Source organism: Phyllobates terribilis, unplaced genomic scaffold, assembly GCF_046119375.1.
Source record: "Phyllobates terribilis strain yellow unplaced genomic scaffold, ASM4611937v1 Scaffold_5__5_contigs__length_657084704, whole genome shotgun sequence".
NCBI classification, from domain to species: domain Eukaryota; kingdom Metazoa; phylum Chordata; class Amphibia; order Anura; family Dendrobatidae; genus Phyllobates; species Phyllobates terribilis.
The window spans coordinates 652,772,306-652,789,878 of NW_027362765.1; the positions used below are offsets into that span (position 1 = coordinate 652,772,306).

General features: G+C 43.1%; 9 non-coding genes across 9 annotated transcripts; all 9 read right to left on the reverse strand.

The window, feature by feature from the left end:
- Nucleotides 1-1,479: 1,479 nt before the first annotated feature.
- On the reverse strand, nucleotides 1,480-1,670 carry LOC141149944 (U2 spliceosomal RNA). The gene has a single exon (XR_012246221.1). It is a non-coding gene; the product is annotated as a U2 spliceosomal RNA (small nuclear RNA).
- Nucleotides 1,671-2,785: 1,115 nt separating this feature from the next.
- LOC141274867 (U2 spliceosomal RNA) lies at nucleotides 2,786-2,976 on the reverse strand. Its single transcript, XR_012323129.1, has one exon. It is a non-coding gene; the product is annotated as a U2 spliceosomal RNA (small nuclear RNA).
- Nucleotides 2,977-4,091: 1,115 nt separating this feature from the next.
- Nucleotides 4,092-4,282, reverse strand: LOC141274868 (U2 spliceosomal RNA). Its single transcript, XR_012323130.1, has one exon. It is a non-coding gene; the product is annotated as a U2 spliceosomal RNA (small nuclear RNA).
- Nucleotides 4,283-5,397: 1,115 nt separating this feature from the next.
- LOC141274869 (U2 spliceosomal RNA) lies at nucleotides 5,398-5,588 on the reverse strand. The gene has a single exon (XR_012323131.1). It is a non-coding gene; the product is annotated as a U2 spliceosomal RNA (small nuclear RNA).
- A 1,115-nt stretch (nucleotides 5,589-6,703) lies between these two features.
- LOC141150419 (U2 spliceosomal RNA) lies at nucleotides 6,704-6,890 on the reverse strand. Its single transcript, XR_012246625.1, has one exon. It is a non-coding gene; the product is annotated as a U2 spliceosomal RNA (small nuclear RNA).
- A 6,389-nt stretch (nucleotides 6,891-13,279) lies between these two features.
- LOC141149923 (U2 spliceosomal RNA) lies at nucleotides 13,280-13,470 on the reverse strand. The gene has a single exon (XR_012246201.1). It is a non-coding gene; the product is annotated as a U2 spliceosomal RNA (small nuclear RNA).
- Nucleotides 13,471-14,585: 1,115 nt separating this feature from the next.
- LOC141274870 (U2 spliceosomal RNA) lies at nucleotides 14,586-14,776 on the reverse strand. The gene has a single exon (XR_012323132.1). It is a non-coding gene; the product is annotated as a U2 spliceosomal RNA (small nuclear RNA).
- Nucleotides 14,777-15,891: 1,115 nt separating this feature from the next.
- On the reverse strand, nucleotides 15,892-16,082 carry LOC141150031 (U2 spliceosomal RNA). Its single transcript, XR_012246304.1, has one exon. It is a non-coding gene; the product is annotated as a U2 spliceosomal RNA (small nuclear RNA).
- Nucleotides 16,083-17,197: 1,115 nt separating this feature from the next.
- On the reverse strand, nucleotides 17,198-17,388 carry LOC141274872 (U2 spliceosomal RNA). Its single transcript, XR_012323134.1, has one exon. It is a non-coding gene; the product is annotated as a U2 spliceosomal RNA (small nuclear RNA).
- Between the last annotated feature and the right edge of the window lie 185 nt (nucleotides 17,389-17,573).

Below are 17,573 nucleotides of genomic sequence, written 5' to 3' on the forward strand. Positions count from 1 at the left end.
GTACCAACTCCATGTAGACTCTCTGGCAAATACTCAAAGAAACAAAAGTGATATCATAAATTCCTTGTTTCTGAAAATCCTGCAGTGCCAATACATCCGTTACCTTCAAGCCATTAATGTTCTTCAAGACATCAACGCAAACTTGGTAAAAACCGATTTCTCCTTCATGACCTGCAGCCACCTTCAGACGGACCGAGTCCTCTAATCCACGTGTTTTCTCCACCATTTTTACAGCAGATAAACACAATCACCGCTCAATCGCACACTAGGGCCCCACAAGGGGGAACCCCAGTCACAACTGCCCTCCAAACAACACCAGCAGCAGAAAACCACCACTGATCTTGCCAAAAGGCCGAGAAGCGATAACCAGAATTGGTTTCAAACTACGGAGCCACCCAAGGATCCTGAAAAGTCCATTTGTGGAGATGAGCTCCTGGACTCCCGTTAAGAAGACATGTTGTCAACCTCTAGATCCCTTACATGCCTGCACTTTTCGGCTTGCTGCTGCTGCAATCCACGCGTTTTAGATCTGCATAACTCCACCTCTTTAAACACAGCACCTTCACCCCCTGCTGTTCCCACCCGCCTCAACACCGTTGGAAGGGAGGAGAACCAATTAAGGCGGGGGGTGGGGTGGAACGAGCAGCTGTCTACCCTTAGCAGGAGGGCTCCTGATTACATACCTCTCCTGCTGCTGCTGCTGCTGGCTGTCCAGCAGCAGACTGAAGGTGGCTGCTGCTGTGCACAGGTATATAAAGGCTCAGAGCCTATTATGACACGCGCAGCCAGCGTTCCATTGCCACATTCCATCTACTGCAGGCAGGATACCTGGCTGGCTGAATGTCGCTGAGAAGCTCACAGAGACCGCCATAAGCAACAGTTTAACAGAATGCCACAGACTAATCAACCAAACTTTTTGGGTTGGGTTCTCTTTTATAGTCTGCAGGCATTAAATGAAAGAAGTCAGTGTTCCAGCAGAAGGAGACAACGTTTCAGAAAAGGCATTGTAGCAAACCAAAAAAGAAATTTTAAGCGCAGCAGAGTAACCAGCGCACATACCTGTTAGCTCAGGTGAGTTTAAAAGGCTGCTGTTGATAACAAGGGCATTTGCTAAATAGATGGTGTGTGTGCAACAATATACTGAAAGGTCAATTATATTGTGCAGCTTATCTCACCACCTGTAGTTATTTAGGTGAAAGCTCCAAAATGCTTGCCTAATATGTCTGTTTATCCAAAAGGAAGTAAAAAGGGAGAGCTAGAAAGATAGCATTGCATCACATTACATGGCAATGCAATGCACAGTTGCTGAAGTTGAACCAAAATGAGCTTGTAATCTGGCTTCTGCAACTTTGAACATGAAAAATCCAATGAGGAGAAGAAAAGCAAAGCCAAAGAGTCCATCCCAAAATCCGACAAACAAGCAAAATGAACAAAAAACATTGAATTCAATTCTTTCTGATTTTAGAAACTGCATTAAAGAAGGGGTGCACCGGTCCTGGAGATACTGCAATACCAGGTCAATGCGTGGAGTGGACAGAGCAAGCTCTTTTTCCATGTCCCTGTTCTAAAAATCCATTTAATATATGGTCCCCAGATAGGGGACGTATCAGATATTAAACTGATAAGAACAGATACTACACTTGATCTTAGCCAAAAGGCCGAGAAGCGATAACCAGAATTGGTTTCAAACTACGGAGCCACCCAAGGATCCTGAAAAGTCCATTTGTGGAGATGAGCTCCTGGACTCCCGTTAAGAAGACATGTTGTCAACCTCTAGATCCCTTACATGCCTGCACTTTTCGGCTTGCTGCTGCTGCAGTCCACGCGTTTTAGATCTGCATAACTCAACCTCTTTAAACACAGCACCTTCACCCCCTGCTGTTCCCACCCGCCTCAACACCGTTGGAAGGGAGGAGAACCAATTAAGGCGGGGGGTGGGGTGGAACGAGCAGCTGTCTACCCTTAGCAGGAGGGCTCCTGATTACATACCTCTCCTGCTGCTGCTGCTGCTGGCTGTCCAGCAGCAGACTGAAGGTGGCTGCTGCTGTGCACAGGTATATAAAGGCTCAGAGCCTATTATGACACGCGCAGCCAGCGTTCCATTGCCACATTCCATCTACTGCAGGCAGGATACCTGGCTGGCTGAATGTCGCTGAGAAGCTCACAGAGACCGCCATAAGCAACAGTTTAACAGAATGCCACAGACTAATCAACCAAACTTTTTGGGTTGGGTTCTCTTTTATAGTCTGCAGGCATTAAATGAAAGAAGTCAGTGTTCCAGCAGAAGGAGACAACGTTTCAGAAAAGGCATTGTAGCAAACCAAAAAAGAAATTTTAAGCGCAGCAGAGTAACCAGCGCACATACCTGTTAGCTCAGGTGAGTTTAAAAGGCTGCTGTTGATAACAAGGGCATTTGCTAAATAGATGGTGTGTGTGCAACAATATACTGAAAGGTCAATTATATTGTGCAGCTTATCTCACCACCTGTAGTTATTTAGGTGAAAGCTCCAAAATGCTTGCCTAATATGTCTGTTTATCCAAAAGGAAGTAAAAAGGGAGAGCTAGAAAGATAGCATTGCATCACATTACATGGCAATGCAATGCACAGTTGCTGAAGTTGAACCAAAATGAGCTTGTAATCTGGCTTCTGCAACTTTGAACATGAAAAATCCAATGAGGAGAAGAAAAGCAAAGCCAAAGAGTCCATCCCAAAATCCGACAAACAAGCAAAATGAACAAAAAACATTGAATTCAATTCTTTCTGATTTTAGAAACTGCATTAAAGAAGGGGTGCACCGGTCCTGGAGATACTGCAATACCAGGTCAATGCGTGGAGTGGACAGAGCAAGCTCTTTTTCCATCTCCCTGTTCTAAAAATCCATTTAATATATGGTCCCCAGATAGGGGACGTATCAGATATTAAACTGATAAGAACAGATACTACACTTGATCTTAGCCAAAAGGCCGAGAAGCGATAACCAGAATTGGTTTCAAACTACGGAGCCACCCAAGGATCCTGAAAAGTCCATTTGTGGAGATGAGCTCCTGGACTCCCGTTAAGAAGACATGTTGTCAACCTCTAGATCCCTTACATGCCTGCACTTTTCGGCTTGCTGCTGCTGCAGTCCACGCGTTTTAGATCTGCATAACTCAACCTCTTTAAACACAGCACCTTCACCCCCTGCTGTTCCCACCCGCCTCAACACCGTTGGAAGGGAGGAGAACCAATTAAGGCGGGGGGTGGGGTGGAACGAGCAGCTGTCTACCCTTAGCAGGAGGGCTCCTGATTACATACCTCTCCTGCTGCTGCTGCTGCTGGCTGTCCAGCAGCAGACTGAAGGTGGCTGCTGCTGTGCACAGGTATATAAAGGCTCAGAGCCTATTATGACACGCGCAGCCAGCGTTCCATTGCCACATTCCATCTACTGCAGGCAGGATACCTGGCTGGCTGAATGTCGCTGAGAAGCTCACAGAGACCGCCATAAGCAACAGTTTAACAGAATGCCACAGACTAATCAACCAAACTTTTTGGGTTGGGTTCTCTTTTATAGTCTGCAGGCATTAAATGAAAGAAGTCAGTGTTCCAGCAGAAGGAGACAACGTTTCAGAAAAGGCATTGTAGCAAACCAAAAAAGAAATTTTAAGCGCAGCAGAGTAACCAGCGCACATACCTGTTAGCTCAGGTGAGTTTAAAAGGCTGCTGTTGATAACAAGGGCATTTGCTAAATAGATGGTGTGTGTGCAACAATATACTGAAAGGTCAATTATATTGTGCAGCTTATCTCACCACCTGTAGTTATTTAGGTGAAAGCTCCAAAATGCTTGCCTAATATGTCTGTTTATCCAAAAGGAAGTAAAAAGGGAGAGCTAGAAAGATAGCATTGCATCACATTACATGGCAATGCAATGCACAGTTGCTGAAGTTGAACCAAAATGAGCTTGTAATCTGGCTTCTGCAACTTTGAACATGAAAAATCCAATGAGGAGAAGAAAAGCAAAGCCAAAGAGTCCATCCCAAAATCCGACAAACAAGCAAAATGAACAAAAAACATTGAATTCAATTCTTTCTGATTTTAGAAACTGCATTAAAGAAGGGGTGCACCGGTCCTGGAGATACTGCAATACCAGGTCAATGCGTGGAGTGGACAGAGCAAGCTCTTTTTCCATCTCCCTGTTCTAAAAATCCATTTAATATATGGTCCCCAGATAGGGGACGTATCAGATATTAAACTGATAAGAACAGATACTACACTTGATCTTAGCCAAAAGGCCGAGAAGCGATAACCAGAATTGGTTTCAAACTACGGAGCCACCCAAGGATCCTGAAAAGTCCATTTGTGGAGATGAGCTCCTGGACTCCCGTTAAGAAGACATGTTGTCAACCTCTAGATCCCTTACATGCCTGCACTTTTCAGCTTGCTGCTGCTGCAATCCACGCGTTTTAGATCTGCATAACTCCACCTCTTTAAACACAGCACCTTCACCCCCTGCTGTTCCCACCCGCCTCAACACCGTTGGAAGGGAGGAGAACCAATTAAGGCGGGGGGTGGGGTGGAACGAGCAGCTGTCTACCCTTAGCAGGAGGGCTCCTGATTACATACCTCTCCTGCTGCTGCTGCTGCTGGCTGTCCAGCAGCAGACTGAAGGTGGCTGCTGCTGTGCACAGGTATATAAAGGCTCAGAGCCTATTATGACACGCGCAGCCAGCGTTCCATTGCCACATTCCATCTACTGCAGGCAGGATACCTGGCTGGCTGAATGTCGCTGAGAAGCTCACAGAGACCGCCATAAGCAACAGTTTAACAGAATGCCACAGACTAATCAACCAAACTTTTTGGGTTGGGTTCTCTTTTATAGTCTGCAGGCATTAAATGAAAGAAGTCAGTGTTCCAGCAGAAGGAGACAACGTTTCAGAAAAGGCATTGTAGCAAACCAAAAAAGAAATTTTAAGCGCAGCAGAGTAACCAGCGCACATACCTGTTAGCTCAGGTGAGTTTAAAAGGCTGCTGTTGATAACAAGGGCATTTGCTAAATAGATGGTGTGTGTGCAACAATATACTGAAAGGTCAATTATATTGTGCAGCTTATCTCACCACCTGTAGTTATTTAGGTGAAAGCTCCAAAATGCTTGCCTAATATGTCTGTTTATCCAAAAGGAAGTAAAAAGGGAGAGCTAGAAAGATAGCATTGCATCACATTACATGGCAATGCAATGCACAGTTGCTGAAGTTGAACCAAAATGAGCTTGTAATCTGGCTTCTGCAACTTTGAACATGAAAAATCCAATGAGGAGAAGAAAAGCAAAGCCAAAGAGTCCATCCCAAAATCCGACAAACAAGCAAAATGAACAAAAAACATTGAATTCAATTCTTTCTGATTTTAGAAACTGCATTAAAGAAGGGGTGCACCGGTCCTGGAGATACTGCAATACCAGGTCAATGCGTGGAGTGGACAGAGCAAGCTCTTTTTCCATCTCCCTGTTCTAAAAATCCATTTAATATATGGTCCCCAGATAGGGGACGTATCAGATATTAAACTGATAAGAACAGATACTACACTTGATCTTAGCCAAAAGGCCGAGAAGCGATAACCAGAATTGGTTTCAAACTACGGAGCCACCCAAGGATCCTGAAAAGTCCGTTTGTGGAGATGAGCTCCTGGACTCCCGTTAAGAAGACATGTTGTCAACCTCTAGATCCCTTACATGCCTGCACTTTTCGGCTTGCTGCTGCTGCAATCCACGCGTTTTAGATCTGCATAACTCCACCTCTTTAAACACAGCACCTTCACCCCCTGCTGTTCCCACCCGCCTCAACACCGTTGGAAGGGAGGAGAACCAATTAAGGCGTGGGGTGGGGAGGAACGAGCAGCTGTCTACCCTTAGCAGGAGGGCTCCTGATTACATACCTCTCCTGCTGCTGCTGCTGCTGGCTGTCCAGCAGCAGACTGAAGGTGGCTGCTGCTGTGCACAGGTATATAAAGGCTCAGAGCCTATTATGACACGCGCAGCCAGCGTTCCATTGCCACATTCCATCTACTGCAGGCAGGATACCTGGCTGGCTGAATGTCGCTGAGAAGCTCACAGAGACCGCCATAAGCAACAGTTTAACAGAATGCCACAGACTAATCAACCAAACTTTTTGGGTTGGGTTCTCTTTTATAGTCTGCAGGCATTAAATGAAAGAAGTCAGTGTTCCAGCAGAAGGAGACAACGTTTCAGAAAAGGCATTGTAGCAAACCAAAAAAGAAATTTTAAGCGCAGCAGAGTAACCAGCGCACATACCTGTTAGCTCAGGTGAGTTTAAAAGGCTGCTGTTGATAACAAGGGCATTTGCTAAATAGATGGTGTGTGTGCAACAATATACTGAAAGGTCAATTATATTGTGCAGCTTATCTCACCACCTGTAGTTATTTAGGTGAAAGCTCCAAAATGCTTGCCTAATATGTCTGTTTATCCAAAAGGAAGTAAAAAGGGAGAGCTAGAAAGATAGCATTGCATCACATTACATGGCAATGCAATGCACAGTTGCTGAAGTTGAACCAAAATGAGCTTGTAATCTGGCTTCTGCAACTTTGAACATGAAAAATCCAATGAGGAGAAGAAAAGCAAAGCCAAAGAGTCCATCCCAAAATCCGACAAACAAGCAAAATGAACAAAAAACATTGAATTCAATTCTTTCTGATTTTAGAAACTGCATTAAAGAAGGGGTGCACCGGTCCTGGAGATACTGCAATACCAGGTCAATGCGTGGAGTGGACAGAGCAAGCTCTTTTTCCATCTCCCTGTTCTAAAAATCCATTTAATATATGGTCCCCAGATAGGGGACGTATCAGATATTAAACTGATAAGAACAGATTTTTTTTAATTTGGCTATCCCCTGCAGAGGGATAAAACCGTTTATTAAAACTTTAACAATTTACAAGCATAATTACACAAATACCAAACATTAAAAGACAAATGAAATTTACAAAACAAAAAAATACAAAGATTTTAAATAATTAGGTTCCATTGGTCAACAAGCCATTTTTTGGAAATATGTACATTCTTCTTTTTGTCAATTAAATAATAAGTATACATTTCACATAAACATAAACTTAAAACATCATTCACTGATAAAACATCTTGTTTAAAAATAGCAATGTTGCGCGCTTTCCAGAGAGATGACTTGGCGCAGTTCACTGTCTTCCAAGCCATTGTGTACTGGTCCATTGTGGGGCATTCCATAAGTCCGTATAGCACAGTTTTATATGTAAAGTCCTTGAGGTCTGCCACCCTTTCCAGTAGGGGGAGCAGTCTTCTCCAGAAATCCTTTGCAAAATTACATGTCCATAATAGATGTTCCACCGTTTCCTCGTCTTGGCATCCGGCTCTTGGGCAGATGGCAGACCTCACAAATCCTCTTCTGTATTGGAATGCCCGGCAAGGAAGACAGCGGTGCATGCAACTCCAAGCCAGATCTCTCTGTTCATTAAAAAGATAAAAAACGTTAATCATTTTCCAGATAGACATAGATTTGTCATCATCATATCTGTCAACATTACATATTTCCTCACTTTTACGTATTTCTTTAATTAGTTTCTTACTATTTCTTAATTCCTCTATTTTCTTAGTCCCTAAATTAAAATCGGACACTATTTTCCTTAAAATCTCATAATGCGTCGACAAATTAAAAGCATGGGGCACAGATATATTAACTTCATACCATCCAAACTTTCTCATAAAAAATCCTGTATTAAAACGCATAAAAAAGGACCAATAGTGATTCTTAAAAAGGGCATTAAAACAGTAAACGAACAGATGGATTAAAAGAAACCTATTAAAATCTGGAAAATCTTTACCACCTTTTACTTTTGATTTCATCACGATTTCTCTTTTCAGCTTTTCCATTTTTGAGTTCCAAAAGAAGGTAAAGCAGGTTTTGGTTATCTTTTTTAAAACATTAACAGGCGGGGGGAAAACCATGCTAAGATACAATAAAAGAGGTAAAATCACCATCTTTAAAACCAATACTTTACCCTCCATTGTAAGTCTCCTCATGTTCCACATACATATTTTCGTATTTACTTTCTGTGTAACTGTTTCCCAACTATTATAACCATCATTATTTTCAGTGAATGATATACCTAAAATGGAAATGGATTCGGAGACATTAATTGGTACATCACGTAAAATCATCCCCCCAACACTTAAAATGTTACACTTATTAAAATTGATTTTAAAACCAGAAGCTAGACAAAAGGATTGCACTTGATGGAGAGTGGCCGTAAGTGATGGTGCATCTGTACACAAGACCGCCACGTCATCCATGTAGCCTACAACCTTGGCCTCCAAACCACCGCTTCCAGGCAGAGGGACACCGCATATCTGTTTATTTTGGCGTATTGCACATAACATTGGTTCCAGTGGACAGATAAACAGTAGGGGGGACAGAGGGCATCCCTGTTTCACCCCTGACCGTAAAAATACCTCTTGTGTCTTAAAACCATTCACTAAAATCTTACTTGTACAATCCTTGTAAAATGCTTTAAGCGATAGTAAAAACCCTTCTGGTATGCCCATTTTCTCTAAAACTTTAAAAAGATAAAAGTGTGAGACACGGTCAAATGCTTTTTCAAAATCAATAGATAAAATCGCCATTTTCCCCTTTCTGTCTTTCACATCCTCAATACAGTCTTTCACTAAATTCAGATTGTCCCATATACTGCGCCCCGGCACCCCACACACTTGATTAGAATGAATAACTTTGCTGATGACTTCTTTTAGACGATTTGCACAAATTTTAGCCATTATTTTATAGTCACAATTTAAAAGTGTTATTGGTCTCCAGTTTTCTAATTTTGATTTATCACCTTTTTTGTATAGGAGGGAGACTTCACCTTTCTTCCAGGAATTTAATAAAACCTTATTATTAAAAACCTCAGTAAACAAATAAAACAAATCATCTTTTAAAATATCATAAAAACATACATAAAATTCTATTGGGATGCCATCAGGACCAGGGACCTTTCCAGTTTTAAAACTTTTAATAGTTTTTAACACTTCTTGTTCCGTTAAAACTTGGGATAAAAACTCTTGGGATGCGGGATCTAAAACAGCTGTTAGTCCTTGCAGCGAATCATCCATTAATTTATTATCTATATTTTTTCCATTAAAAAGATTAGAAAAAAAAAACTCAACTTTACCCAGCATATTTTTTATATTATTCTCACCATCTATATGGTCAATTATCACTTTTTCTTTTTTATTTTTCCTAAAAAAATATCTGGAACACTTTTCATTTTCTTCTATATGTTGTACTCTAGAACGAAAAATTATCTCTTTTCCTTTTTGTTCTAGCCATTTTGAAATCTCTTCTTTAAGTTTGAAATATCAAGTTGTACATCTATCCCATTGTCTCTGAGCTTAAATAATGTTTGTAGGCGGGTATTTAAAATTCTATATTCTTCATATTTTTCTTTGGCTCTACATATACTCTTTTTAATAAAAAAGTCTTTTATTTTTACTTTCATTCTATCCCACCATACACTCATAGTCTCATTTGTTTTTTTCCCTTTTCTACATTTCCTATAAAACTCAATAAAATCTGATAAAATCTGCGGGTCGGTTAAAAGGGATACGTTCATTTTCCAGCTTTTCTTACCACATTTTTTGTTGTCATTTACTTTTATGGTAAAGGATAAAAGTTTATGGTCTGAAAATATATTAGTTAAAACTTCACATTTGGCAGGTATTGTTTTATCTGAACCAAAAATAAAATCAATCCTAGAGCTACAATTAGCATTGCTCCAAGTGAAACCGGCATCCTCTGGGCTGTCACTATGACACTCTTTATATATGTCTATCAATTTAGCATCTTTGACTATATCATGTAGCATACCTGAGGTTTTATCGTAGTTCCTGCTTACAGAGCTGGAGCGCCGGTTTTCACCTTTTAAAACACAATTAAAATCCCCTGCTAAGATAAAAGGTTCAGAGTTATTAATAAATAATGGTAAAAGATCAAGCATTTCGGCTCTTTCATTTTTCTCTGGGGATCCATAAAAATTTAAAAACTGCCATCTAATACCATCAATAAAAGCTTTCACTAATAAAATACGACCTGGTAAAATTTCCTGAATAAAATCAATTAAAACGTTCCCTTTAAAAAGTATGGCTACACCCGCTGATCCTGCAGCATTCGATCCGGACCAGACAGATGGCCCACACTTCCACTCATCTTTATATTTTTGATATGACATTTCATGTGGGATATTACATTCTTGCAGAAAAAATACAGATGCAGTAAAACACGTAAAAAAATTAAAAAGAGCAGTTCTTCTCGTGTTAGATTTTATGCCTCTCACGTTGAGGGAAATACCTTTGAGTTCAGCCATCATTAGAAAATGTAGAAATTTTACTTAGGTAACTAAGAGCAACGGATTTACCTGTCCGATGAACCTGATCAGACCACTGGGCTTGCGCCTCCCTCCTCATCTGATAGTATCGTCACGAGAGTCTCCGTGGAGGAGGAAAGATTACCACATTTATATAAACCCGACGCTACACTGGCATAGCTCGGAGGGCTGGCTGGCAGAACCCGCTGGGTCTCCATTGGCTGGCCATGCAGTTCCTCATCAGGTGGGTCCCCGAGGGGTTCCGCCGCCCCTGTTTGACCTGTAGAAGGTCGTCCTATAGGAGGAGGTTGCGCACAAGGCAGAGCCTCTGACTCTTCAGAGGCAGCAAGATCCCGGTCCCCACCTGTAGCAGCGGAGACCGAAACCCCTGAGGGTCCAGCGTCCACGTCCCCTTCTGGAGAAGTGTCCATCTGTTCACCTCCTGCTGCCTCCTCCGAACCACCCTTTTTCTTTTTCTTAGGACCCACCTTTATCCACTCAGCACCCTCAGCACTAGGAGACCCAGACTGGGCATGGGCTTCTGTGTCGGCCTTTTGCCGGTCCCTTTTGACCTTACCAGTAGTGCCCTTCTGCTCCTTCTCAGCCCTCCTTTTGGACTCCCGCAGGTCCTGCAGCCAGGTTTTGGGATTTGGTATTTTACCTGTCATAGACTCTGGAGACACTTCACTATTTGGTACGCCCTTATTATCTCCAGAGGCTCCAGGTTGTTGTTCCTCCTCCTGAGGGGTGGTCTGATCTTTTGGTCCTTGGTCGGACGTCTTGGACTTCCCCTTTTGCTCATCTTCCCGAAATCTGTGAGGGCAAGAAAAATAAAAGTGACCTGGAGTCTGGCAAAAACTGCATTTCTTTTCCTTAGGGCATTCTTTTGTCTCATGTTCTTCACTAGCACAATTTCTACATGATACATGACAGTTTTCTTTTGAATGACCATAGCGCCCACAATTTCTGCAATATACTGGCATCCCAGAAAAGAAGAAATCCCCATTTGTTTGCCCAATTTTGAAACGGGCAGGGGGGAGCCGTATACCACCTGGTGTATTTGGATCTCTTGTACACTTCACAAGGAATTTCCACTTAGATGTCCATATGTTATATTCGTTTAATATCTTCCCAATACATTTAACACTTTTAAAATAAATTGCTAGAAATGACATTACTTCTGGAGCAGAAACAAAGGGCGAAAATATTTTTACAATAACCAGTCTTACCTCATCCAGGACGTGCTCAACAATTTGTATCCCTTTCAAAACAGGACTATTTTCAACTTTTTTTAACTTTTCTAGTACATCTCTAAAAATACCTTCTCCGGTGAATGTGATGTCATAGTCACCTCTTCTGGGATAATCCTGGATGGAGAGAATTTCATTCCTTTGTACGCCAAGAAGGTTCCTGAGCACGTCCTGGACTACATACCCTAATTTCCTCATATCCGAGCCACCCGCCGTGAAGTGAACTCGGATAGAGTTTTTTAGCCTCGCATAAAGAGGCACGAGGTTAGGGTCAACCTCCATGGAAAAACGCAACAAGGTTGCAAATTGCAGCCGCTTGCAATCTGCGCTCCCAGTGTTCTTGCAGCGAAAAACACCTGGAAGCTGGGGGATCGCAACTCGTTACCCTGGGACTAAGCCCTCTCCCTAATAGCAGCAAGCAGGTTAAGTCCACCAAAGTGGACGATCCTGCCAGGCCAAGGAGAGGGGTACCCGAGTGCCCTTCAACCACAATCTCCTGCAATAAAGCACTTGATCGTAGCCAAAAGGCCGAGAAGCGATAACCAGAATTGGTTTCAAACTACGGAGCCACCCAAGGATCCTGAAAAGTCCATTTGTGGAGATGAGCTCCTGGACTCCCGTTAAGAAGACATGTTGTCAACCTCTAGATCCCTTACATGCCTGCACTTTTCGGCTTGCTGCTGCTGCAATCCACGCGTTTTAGATCTGCATAACTCCACCTCTTTAAACACAGCACCTTCACCCCCTGCTGTTCCCACCCGCCTCAACACCGTTGGACGGGAGGAGAACCAATTAAGGCGGGGGGTGGGGTGGAACGAGCAGCTGTCTACCCTTAGCAGGAGGGCTCCTGATTACATACCTCTCCTGCTGCTGCTGCTGCTGGCTGTCCAGCAGCAGACTGAAGGTGGCTGCTGCTGTGCACAGGTATATAAAGGCTCAGAGCCTATTATGACACGCGCAGCCAGCGTTCCATTGCCACATTCCATCTACTGCAGGCAGGATACCTGGCTGGCTGAATGTCGCTGAGAAGCTCACAGAGACCGCCATAAGCAACAGTTTAACAGAATGCCACAGACTAATCAACCAAACTTTTTGGGTTGGGTTCTCTTTTATAGTCTGCAGGCATTAAATGAAAGAAGTCAGTGTTCCAGCAGAAGGAGACAACGTTTCAGAAAAGGCATTGTAGCAAACCAAAAAAGAAATTTTAAGCGCAGCAGAGTAACCAGCGCACATACCTGTTAGCTCAGGTGAGTTTAAAAGGCTGCTGTTGATAACAAGGGCATTTGCTAAATAGATGGTGTGTGTGCAACAATATACTGAAAGGTCAATTATATTGTGCAGCTTATCTCACCACCTGTAGTTATTTAGGTGAAAGCTCCAAAATGCTTGCCTAATATGTCTGTTTATCCAAAAGGAAGTAAAAAGGGAGAGCTAGAAAGATAGCATTGCATCACATTACATGGCAATGCAATGCACAGTTGCTGAAGTTGAACCAAAATGAGCTTGTAATCTGGCTTCTGCAACTTTGAACATGAAAAATCCAATGAGGAGAAGAAAAGCAAAGCCAAAGAGTCCATCCCAAAATCCGACAAACAAGCAAAATGAACAAAAAACATTGAATTCAATTCTTTCTGATTTTAGAAACTGCATTAAAGAAGGGGTGCACCGGTCCTGGAGATACTGCAATACCAGGTCAATGCGTGGAGTGGACAGAGCAAGCTCTTTTTCCATCTCCCTGTTCTAAAAATCCATTTAATATATGGTCCACAGATAGGGGACGTATCAGATATTAAACTGATAAGAACAGATACTACACTTGATCTTAGCCAAAAGGCCGAGAAGCGATAACCAGAATTGGTTTCAAACTACGGAGCCACCCAAGGATCCTGAAAAGTCCATTTGTGGAGATGAGCTCCTGGACTCCCGTTAAGAAGACATGTTGTCAACCTCTAGATCCCTTACATGCCTGCACTTTTCGGCTTGCTGCTGCTGCAATCCACGCGTTTTAGATCTGCATAACTCCACCTCTTTAAACACAGCACCTTCACCCCCTGCTGTTCCCACCCGCCTCAACACCGTTGGAAGGGAGGAGAACCAATTAAGGCGGGGGGTGGGGTGGAACGAGCAGCTGTCTACCCTTAGCAGGAGGGCTCCTGATTACATACCTCTCCTGCTGCTGCTGCTGCTGGCTGTCCAGCAGCAGACTGAAGGTGGCTGCTGCTGTGCACAGGTATATAAAGGCTCAGAGCCTATTATGACACGCGCAGCCAGCGTTCCATTGCCACATTCCATCTACTGCAGGCAGGATACCTGGCTGGCTGAATGTCGCTGAGAAGCTCACAGAGACCGCCATAAGCAACAGTTTAACAGAATGCCACAGACTAATCAACCAAACTTTTTGGGTTGGGTTCTCTTTTATAGTCTGCAGGCATTAAATGAAAGAAGTCAGTGTTCCAGCAGAAGGAGACAACGTTTCAGAAAAGGCATTGTAGCAAACCAAAAAAGAAATTTTAAGCGCAGCAGAGTAACCAGCTCACATACCTGTTAGCTCAGGTGAGTTTAAAAGGCTGCTGTTGATAACAAGGGCATTTGCTAAATAGATGGTGTGTGTGCAACAATATACTGAAAGGTCAATTATATTGTGCAGCTTATCTCACCACCTGTAGTTATTTAGGTGAAAGCTCCAAAATGCTTGCCTAATATGTCTGTTTATCCAAAAGGAAGTAAAAAGGGAGAGCTAGAAAGATAGCATTGCATCACATTACATGGCAATGCAATGCACAGTTGCTGAAGTTGAACCAAAATGAGCTTGTAATCTGGCTTCTGCAACTTTGAACATGAAAAATCCAATGAGGAGAAGAAAAGCAAAGCCAAAGAGTCCATCCCAAAATCCGACAAACAAGCAAAATGAACAAAAAACATTGAATTCAATTCTTTCTGATTTTAGAAACTGCATTAAAGAAGGGGTGCACCGGTCCTGGAGATACTGCAATACCAGGTCAATGCGTGGAGTGGACAGAGCAAGCTCTTTTTCCATCTCCCTGTTCTAAAAATCCATTTAATATATGGTCCCCAGATAGGGGACGTATCAGATATTAAACTGATAAGAACAGATACTACACTTGATCTTAGCCAAAAGGCCGAGAAGCGATAACCAGAATTGGTTTCAAACTACGGAGCCACCCAAGGATCCTGAAAAGTCCATTTGTGGAGATGAGCTCCTGGACTCCCGTTAAGAAGACATGTTGTCAACCTCTAGATCCCTTACATGCCTGCACTTTTCGGCTTACTGCTGCTGCAATCCACGCGTTTTAGATCTGCATAACTCCACCTCTTTAAACACAGCACCTTCACCCCCTGCTGTTCCCACCCGCCTCAACACCGTTGGAAGGGAGGAGAACCAATTAAGGCGGGGGGTGGGGTGGAACGAGCAGCTGTCTACCCTTAGCAGGAGGGCTCCTGATTACATACCTCTCCTGCTGCTGCTGCTGCTGGCTGTCCAGCAGCAGACTGAAGGTGGCTGCTGCTGTGCACAGGTATATAAAGGCTCAGAGCCTATTATGACACGCGCAGCCAGCGTTCCATTGCCACATTCCATCTACTGCAGGCAGGATACCTGGCTGGCTGAATGTCGCTGAGAAGCTCACAGAGACCGCCATAAGCAACAGTTTAACAGAATGCCACAGACTAATCAACCAAACTTTTTGGGTTGGGTTCTCTTTTATAGTCTGCAGGCATTAAATGAAAGAAGTCAGTGTTCCAGCAGAAGGAGACAACGTTTCAGAAAAGGCATTGTAGCAAACCAAAAAAGAAATTTTAAGCGCAGCAGAGTAACCAGCGCACATACCTGTTAGCTCAGGTGAGTTTAAAAGGCTGCTGTTGATAACAAGGGCATTTGCTAAATAGATGGTGTGTGTGCAACAATATACTGAAAGGTCAATTATATTGTGCAGCTTATCTCACCACCTGTAGTTATTTAGGTGAAAGCTCCAAAATGCTTGCCTAATATGTCTGTTTATCCAAAAGGAAGTAAAAAGGGAGAGCTAGAAAGATAGCATTGCATCACATTACATGGCAATGCAATGCACAGTTGCTGAAGTTGAACCAAAATGAGCTTGTAATCTGGCTTCTGCAACTTTGAACATGAAAAATCCAATGAGGAGAAGAAAAGCAAAGCCAAAGAGTCCATCCCAAAATCCGACAAACAAGCAAAATGAACAAAAAACATTGAATTCAATTCTTTCTGATTTTAGAAACTGCATTAAAGAAGGGGTGCACCGGTCCTGGAGATACTGCAATACCAGGTCAATGCGTGGAGTGGACAGAGCAAGCTCTTTTTCCATCTCCCTGTTCTAAAAATCCATTTAATATATGGTGCCCACATAGGGGACGTATCAGATATTAAACTGATAAGAACAGATACTACACTTGATCTTAGCCAAAAGGCCGAGAAGCGATAACCAGAATTGGTTTCAAACTACGGAGCCACCCAAGGATCCTGAAAAGTCCATTTGTGGAGATGAGCTCCTGGACTCCCGTTAAGAAGACATGTTGTCAACCTCTAGATCCCTTACATGCCTGCACTTTTCGGCTTGCTGCTGCTGCAATCCACGCGTTTTAGATCTGCATAACTCCTCCTCTTTAAACACAGCACCTTCACCCCCTGCTGTTCCCACCCGCCTCAACACCGTTGGAAGGGAGGAGAACCAATTAAGGCGGGGGGTGGGGTGGAACGAGCAGCTGTCTACCCTTAGCAGGAGGGCTCCTGATTACATACCTCTCCTGCTGCTGCTGCTGCTGGCTGTCCAGCAGCAGACTGAAGGTGGCTGCTGCTGTGCACAGGTATATAAAGGCTCAGAGCCTATTATGACACGCGCAGCCAGCGTTCCATTGCCACATTCCATCTACTGCAGGCAGGATACCTGGCTGGCTGAATGTCGCTGAGAAGCTCACAGAGACCGCCATAAGCAACAGTTTAACAGAATGCCACAGACTAATCAACCAAACTTTTTGGGTTGGGTTCTCTTTTATAGTCTGCAGGCATTAAATGAAAGAAGTCAGTGTTCCAGCAGAAGGAGACAACGTTTCAGAAAAGGCATTGTAGCAAACCAAAAAAGAAATTTTAAGCGCAGCAGAGTAACCAGCTCACATACCTGTTAGCTCAGGTGAGTTTAAAAGGCTGCTGTTGATAACAAGGGCATTTGCTAAATAGATGGTGTGTGTGCAACAATATACTGAAAGGTCAATTATATTGTGCAGCTTATCTCACCACCTGTAGTTATTTAGGTGAAAGCTCCAAAATGCTTGCCTAATATGTCTGTTTATCCAAAAGGAAGTAAAAAGGGAGAGCTAGAAAGATAGCATTGCATCACATTACATGGCAATGCAATGCACAGTTGCTGAAGTTGAACCAAAATGAGCTTGTAATCTGGCTTCTGCAACTTTGAACATGAAAAATCCAATGAGGAGAAGAAAAGCAAAGCCAAAGAGTCCATCCCAAAATCCGACAAACAAGCAAAATGAACAAAAAACATTGAATTCAATTCTTTCTGATTTTAGAAACTGCATTAAAGAAGGGGTGCACCGGTCCTGGAGATACTGCAATACCAGGTCAATGCGTGGAGTGGACAGAGCAAGCTCTTTTTCCATCTCCCTGTTCTAAAAATCCATTTAATATATGGTCCCCAGATAGGGGACGTATCAGATATTAAACTGATAAGAACAGATACTACACTTGATCTTAGCCAAAAGGCCGAGAAGCGATAACCAGAATTGGTTTCAAACTACGGAGCCACCCAAGGATCCTGAAAAGTCCATTTGTGGAGATGAGCTCCTGGACTCCCGTTAAGAAGACATGTTGTCAACCTCTAGATCCCTTACATGCCTGCACTTTTCGGCTTACTGCTGCTGCAATCCACGCGTTTTAGATCTGCATAACTCCACCTCTTT